The sequence below is a fragment of the Phyllobates terribilis genome, unplaced genomic scaffold, assembly GCF_046119375.1.
Source record: "Phyllobates terribilis strain yellow unplaced genomic scaffold, ASM4611937v1 Scaffold_2__4_contigs__length_985480577, whole genome shotgun sequence".
NCBI classification, from domain to species: Eukaryota; Metazoa; Chordata; class Amphibia; order Anura; family Dendrobatidae; genus Phyllobates; species Phyllobates terribilis.
Window position 1 is genome coordinate 536,535,516 of NW_027362762.1, and position 6,000 is coordinate 536,541,515.

Here is a 6,000-nt window from a genome sequence, read left to right on the forward strand (position 1 = left end):
GTCTTATATTCTAGGTTCTTCAAAGTAGCCACCTTTTGCTTTGATGACTGCTTTGCACACTCTTGGCATTCTCTTGATGAGCTTCAAGAGGTAGTCACCGGAAATGGTTTTCACTTCACAGGTGTGCCCTGTCAGGTTTAATAAGTGGGATTTCTTGCCTTACAAATGGGGTTGGGACCATCAGTTGTGTTGTGCAGAAGTCTGGTGGATACAGAGCTGATAGTCCTACTGAACAGACAGCTAGAATTTGTATTATGGCCAGAAAAAAAGCAGCTAAGTAAAGAAAAACGAGTGGCCATCATTACTTTAAGAAATAAAGGTCTGTCAGTGCAAAAAATTGGGCAAACTTTGAAAGTGTCCCCAAGTACAGTTGCAAAAACCATCAAGAGCTACAAAGAAACTGGCTCACATGAGGACCGCCCCAGGAAAGGAAGACCAAGAGTCACCTCTGCTTCTGAGGATAAGTTTATCCGAGTCACCAGCCTCAGAAATCGCAGGTTAACAGCAGCTCAGATTAGAGACTAGGTCAATGCCACACAGAGTTCTAGCAGCAGACACATCTCTACAACAACTGTTAAGAGGAGACTTTGTGCAGCAGGCCTTCATGGTAAAATAGCTGCTAGGAAACCACGGCTGAGGACAGGCAACAAGCAGAAGAGACTTGTTTGGGCTAAAGAACACAAGGAATGGACATTAGACCAGTGGAAATATGTGCTTTGGTCTGATGAGTCCAAATTTGAGATCTTTGGTTCCAACCACCGTGTCTTTGTGCGACGCAGAAAAGGTGAAAGGATGGACTCTACATGCCTGGTTCCCACCGTGAAGCATGGAGGAGGAGGGGTGATGGTGTGGGGGTGCTTTGCTGGTGACACTGTTGGGGATTTATTCAAAATTGAAGGCATACTGAACCAGCACAGCTACCACAGCATCTTGCAGCGGCATGCTATTCCACCCGGTTTGCGTTTAGTTGGACCATCATTTATTTTTCAACAGGACAATGACCCCAAACACACCTCCAGGCTGTGTAAGGGCTATTTGACCAAGAAGGAGAGTGATGGGGTGCTACGCCAGATGACCTGGCCTCCACAGTCACCAGACCTGAACCCAATCAAGATGGTTTGGGGTGAGCTGGACGGCAGAGTGAAGGCAAAAGGGCCAACAAGTTCTAAGCATCTCTGGGAACTCCTTCAAGATAGTTGGTTTCCGGTGACTACCTCTTGAAGCTCATCAAGAGAATGCCAAGAGTGTGCAAAGCAGTCATCAAAGCAAAAGGTGGCTACTTTGAAGAACCTAGAATATAAGACATATTTTCAGTTGTTTCACACTTTTTTGTTAAGTATATAATTCAACATGTGTTAATTCATAGTTTTGATGCCTTCAGTGTGAATGTACAATTTTCATAGTCATGAAAATACAGAAAAATCTTTAAATGAGGAGTGTCCAAACTTTTGGTCTGTACTGTACATCATCACCAGAGGTTTATTTTGTGTCACCTGGTATGTTTCCTGCTCCTTATAATACATGACATCGACTGTACATAGATACATCGTCACCAGAGGTTTATTACATGTCACCTGGCATGTTTCCTGCTCCCTATAATACATGACATAGACTGTACATAGATACATCGTCACCAGAGGTTTATTACATGTCACCTGGTATGTTTCCTGCTCCCTATAATACATGACATAGATACATCGTTACCAGATGTTTATTACATGTCACCTGGTATGTTTCCTGCTCCCTACAATACATGACATAGACTGTACATAGATACATCGTCACCAGAGGTTTATTACATGTCACCTGGTATGTTTCCTGCTCCCTATAATACATGACATAGACTGTACATAGATACATCGTCACCAGATGTTTATTACATGTCACCTGGTATGTTTCCTGCTCCCTATAATACATGACATAGACTGTACATAGATACATCGTCACCAGATGTTTATTACATGTCACCTGGTATGTTTCCTGCTCCCTACAATACATGACATAGACTGTACATAGATACATCGTCACCAGAGGTTTATTACATGTCACCTGGTATGTTTCCTGCTCCCTATAATACATGACATCGACTGTACATAGATACATCGTCACCAGATGTTTATTACATGTCACCTGGCATGTTTCCTGCTCCCTACAATACATGACATAGACTGTACATAGATACATCGTCACCAGAGGTTTATTACATGTCACCTGGTATGTTTCCTGCTCCCTACAATACATGACATAGACTGTACATAGATACATCGTCACTAGAGGTTTATTACATGTCACCTGGTATGTTTCCTGCTCCCTATAATACATGACATGGCCTGTACATAGATACATCGTCACCAGATGTTTATTACATGTCACCTGGTATGTTTCCTGCTCCCTACAATACATGACATAGACTGTACATAGATACATCGTCACCAGAGGTTTATTACATGTCACCTGGTATGTTTCCTGCTCCCTACAATATATGACATAGACTGTACATAGATACATCGTCACCAGAGGTTTATTACATGTCACCTGGTATGTTTCCTGCTCCCTATAATACATGACATAGACTGTACATAGATACATTGGCACCAGATGTTTATTACATGTCACCTGGTATGTTTCCTGCTCCCTATAATACATGACATGGCCTGTACATAGATACATCGTCACCAGAGGTTTATTACATGTCACCTGGTATGTTTCCTGCTCCCTATAATACATGACATAGACTGTACATAGATACATCGTCACCAGAGGTTTATTACATGTCACCTGGTATGTTTCCTGCTCCCTACAATACATGACATAGACTGTACATAGATACATCGTCACCAGAGGTTTATTACATGTCACCTGGTATGTTTCCTGCTCCCTACAATACATGACATAGACTGTACATAGATACATTGTCACCAGAGGTTTATTACATGTCACCTGGTATGTTTCCTGCTCCCTATAATACATGACATAGACTGTACATAGATACATCATCACCAGATGTTTATTACATGTCACCTGGTATGTTTCCTGCTCCCTACAATACATGACATAGACTGTACATAGATACATCGTCACCAGAGGTTTATTACATGTCACCTGGTATGTTTCCTGCTCCCTACAATACATGACATAGACTGTACATAGATACATCGTCACCAGAGGTTTATTACATGTCACCTGGTATGTTTCCTGCTCCCTACAATACATGACATAGACTGTACATAGATACATCGTCACCAGAGGTTTATTACATGTCACCTGGTATGTTTCCTGCTCCCTACAATACATGACATAGACTGTACATAGATGCATCGTCACCAGAGGTTTATTACATGTCACCTGGTATGTTTCCTGCTCCCTACAATACATGACATAGACTGTACATAGATACATCGTCACCAGATGTTTATTACATGTCACCTGGTATGTTTCCTGCTCCCTACAATACATGACATAGACTGTACATAGATGCATCGTCACCAGAGGTTTATTACATGTCACCTGGTATGTTTCCTGCTCCCTACAATACATGACATAGACTGTACATAGATGCATCTTCACCAGAGGTTTATTACATGTCACCTGGTATGTTTCCTGCTCCCTACAATACATGACATAGACTGTACATAGATACATCGTCACCAGATGTTTATTACATGTCACCTGGTATGTTTCCTGCTCCCTACAATACATGACATAGACTGTACATAGATGCATCGTCACCAGAGGTTTATTACATGTCACCTGGTATGTTTCCTGCTCCCTACAATACATGACATAGACTGTACATAGATGCATCTTCACCAGAGGTTTATTACATGTCACCTGGTATGTTTCCTGCTCCCTACAATACATGACATAGACTGTACATAGATACATCGTCACCAGATGTTTATTACATGTCACCTGGTATGTTTCCTGCTCCCTATAATACATGACATATATATATATATATATATGTATATATTTATATTATTAGACCCTTCAGTATAGCCAGTGTATTGACTGGCCCACATAAGTTGTATATGGTTACTATGTAGGTAGACGCGTTGACACTGCTGTGAAGTCTCAGCATTTCAGTAGTTAATAACTTTTCCACTTCTACCTTCTGTATTATCCCATGTACTAGTCGGTAGAACTATGTCACCAAACTAGTTGCTGCCCCGAACATAAGTACCCCCGCTTGGCCTCACCTTAACCCCGGGTTCTTCACTCCGTTCACCGGGGAACTACAAGACAACCAGCTAGGACACCGCCCCACCAGAACCCTCCCAAGGAACACTGTGATTGGCTGAGGTAATTTAGTCTAGACTGTTGATTGGCTGTGTCTGTCTAGTCTTTGCTTATGATTGGTTTATAATACTTCCGTTATGTTTCTGATTGGCTCCTTGCTGCTTCCTACTCGACATTGATTGGTGATTGCTGACGGTGTCCTGGTTATGGTTTGCGGTTACATGGTAGAGGTACTTACTTTTCGGTACCCGGTGTAGTATGCGAGAAGCCATTTTTCCGAAGACCAGAATGTAGTTGAGCCGCGTGATAAGAGCTGTGACCTATGACGTCCCTCAGGACGGTATACGTGCCGTGACTCGCTGGAGCCGCTGCAGGCAGTCATGTGCTCACCTCATGGGGTTTGTATGGGTGGTAACGGGTCTACGTTCATTGTATGCAGGCGGGCACCATAACTAATATGCCCTGTGTTGTACCATAGCAGAATGGCAGAATTTCCTGCACTACTAGGCTACAGCAAAATGGTGTGTGCTTAAAGTCTATAGCTGTGCAATGTCTCACTTGGTCATTAACTCCTTCATGTCGTGGCCAATTTCTGTTTTTGTGTTTCCGTTTTTTCCTCGCCTTCTTCCCAGAACCATAACTCTTTTATTCTTCTGTCCACATAGAAATATGAGGGCTTGTTTGCAGGACAAGTTGTACTTTTCAATGGCACCATTCATTTTACCACATAGTGTACTGGAAAATGAGAAAAAAATTCCAAGTGGGGAGAGATTGGGGGGGGGGGGGGGGCAGGGCGGGGACCATAATTCTGACATTGTTTTTTTGGGAATTGTTTTTACGGTGTACATTTTGTGGTAGAAATGACCTCACTATATGATTTTGCTCATTGATACGATTATGGCGATACCAAACTTGTCCAGTTTTTTATTATTCTAGTGGTGAAAAAAAAATCAAAAGTTTGCAAAAAAATTGGTGTTGTGTTCCGAGACCCATAACGTTTTTATTTTTTGGTCGATGGAGCTGTGTGATGGCTTATCTTTTGCGGGGCAAGACGACATTTTTTTCATTGATACAATTTTGGGATAGATGTGACGTTTTGATCGCTTATTACAGCATTTTTTGTGGTATTGCAGCAGCCAAAAAAAAAACATAATTTTGGTGTTCTTGAATTTTGTGTATTTACTGATCCGGTTTATTATCTTTATATTTTGATCACATTTTTCAGAACGCTGCAATACCACGTGTATTTTTTGTTATTATCTTTATTTTTAATGAAGAATGTATTTTTTTTTTTAGAGGACTTGAAGCTGTAACTGTCTGATTACTTGTGCAATATACACCAATGCCACAACACTGTTGTATATAGCGAAAATCACTGTCTCCTTTGAGGCTTCAACAGACCCCCCCCCCCCCCTGCTGTCATTGCAACCCATCGGCGACCCACAGTCACGGGCGCGGCGATTGGTGCCAGCGGCGTTCATAAAAATCATGGGGCCCCATAGCAGAAGTTCTAATTGCCCCCCCACACCAAAAAAAAGGGGTTACGGAAGAGCATATCTCATAACTTTCCAGCCTTTACATAGTCATTTTCTTACTGCTGAAGTCCCAGATTGCTCTTTCATTGCCCCCATAAAATATTATGCAAACAAAAGTGCCTCCCAAACACAGTATGATACCCCTACAGTGAATTCCTCCACATGCACAGTATAATGACCCTACTGTACCCCACCTCAACTCCTGCGGCAAAGTATGGTGACCCTA

The 6,000-nt window shown here is 42.0% G+C and overlaps 1 protein-coding gene across 1 annotated transcript in view; it reads right to left on the reverse strand.

Moving 5' to 3' along the window:
- WASF2 (WASP family member 2) overlaps positions 1 to 4,322 on the reverse strand; it is a 49,327-nt gene extending 45,005 nt beyond the window's left edge. The window contains exon 1 of the mRNA XM_073666194.1: positions 4,200 to 4,322. The gene's annotated coding sequence lies outside the window, so the exon portion shown is untranslated. The remainder of the gene's footprint in view (positions 1 to 4,199) is intronic.
- Positions 4,323 to 6,000: the final 1,678 nt, after the last annotated feature.